This window comes from Xyrauchen texanus, chromosome 34, assembly GCF_025860055.1.
Source record: "Xyrauchen texanus isolate HMW12.3.18 chromosome 34, RBS_HiC_50CHRs, whole genome shotgun sequence".
Lineage (NCBI taxonomy): Eukaryota > Metazoa > Chordata > Actinopteri > Cypriniformes > Catostomidae > Xyrauchen > Xyrauchen texanus.
Genome location: NC_068309.1, coordinates 7,777,508 through 7,779,162, shown reverse-complemented (window position 1 = coordinate 7,779,162; position 1,655 = coordinate 7,777,508).

Sequence of the window (1,655 nt, the reverse complement as noted above, 5' to 3'; positions counted from 1 at the left end):
AGTTTGGGGGTGTTGCTATTGTTATTACACATGGGGTTATACCAAAACAATGTCGTCATTTGAGTGTCATGAAGTATCACTTTGTCTACTTGTGAATACCCATCTTAAAGCTCAGGTTTGGGACACTTTAAGCTTTATTAAACATGTAAAATCACATAAAATGACATGATCTGTGCTGTTTATACCAGAAATATGAATCCTAGACATTCAATACCCAGCATGAATACTGTACACTACAGTATGTGGAATCTTCCTGGGATCCAGCAATTAATTTTTGTCCAGAAAACCTACTTTTATTCATATATTCAAGACAACATCCTTTGCTTTCTGTGATACCATATGTTTGGAGTCACAAGGATAGTAACAATATAAGATAATACAGGTGCAGTATGTAAGATTCAGAAACCTTTGTTATTAATGACACCTGTGGCTGTTAAGTGAACTGCAGCCAGCTACTTGTTGCTCGTGCTCGCGCTGGTGCACACTCTCCATAGGGATGCGAGCATCGGACAAAACAATGACGTAACATTCAAAGAGACAATGTGATTCACCGGCATCATGATGACAGATGAGGTAGCATAATTAAAATTACACAGTTATGATTGTTTAACTACAAACTTTGAGACTGTGGGCCATTTACACGAACGGAAAATTAAACGGAAAACTTTTTATGTGTTTTGTGTTTGTTTACACTACAATGGCGTTTTGGGACCTGAAAATGAAAAACTTTTGAAAATGGGTTTCAAAGTGCAAGTTTTTGAAAATGATGCCATTATCATCTCTGTGTAATCATACAACAATACAAATTGTGAAAACGATGACATGCGTATTAGGGGTTCAGTTGAGAGCTTCGTCCTTACCTCCAGGGCGAACAGACCAACATGAGATCACAGTTGGAGTCCTTAAAAAGGTGGTGCGCTTTATAGACCATGGTCACTTGTAGTAATAAAGCAACCCCATCGTGTTAGGAATGCAGACGAGGGCAGACGAGCAGTGGGGATCTAATTGCGGGTTCTTTATTATTAATTCGAGTGAACACAAAACAAACAGGAACAAATGAAACATCCACGGTGGGAAAACAAAACCAAAACACGAAAAACATCAAAAGAATAAACAGGCTGGGGAAACGCGATGGGCAATGGTAACATAGAAACATCTACATTCATCAACATACAAAACATCTGAAACATTCACATTCAGTGAAACATACAACGATCGACCAGGAGTGGAGAAACAGTGGCGGGGCCCTGGAGGGCTCTGGAGGCATAGCCGTAGGAGGCTCTGGAGGCGGAGCCGAGGGAGGTGGTGCCGTAGGAGGCTCTAGAGGCGGAGCCCTGGAAGGCTCTGGAGGCGGAGCCGTAGGAGGCATGGGAGGTGGAGCCGTAGGAGGCTCGAGAGGCGGAGCCCTGGGAGGCACGGGTGGCTCAAGAGGCGGAGCCCTGGGAGGCTGGAGAGGCGGAGCCCTGGTTGGCTCGAGAGGCGGAGCCCTGGGTGGCTCAAGAGGTGGAGCTCTGGGAGGCTCGAGAGGCGGAGCCCTGGGAGGCTCGAGAGGCGGAGCCCTGGGAGGCTCGAGATGCGCTGGCTCTTGGACGGTCGAGGCTACAGGTGCTGGCTCTGGGACGGTCGAGGCTACAGGCGCTGGCTCTGGGACGGTC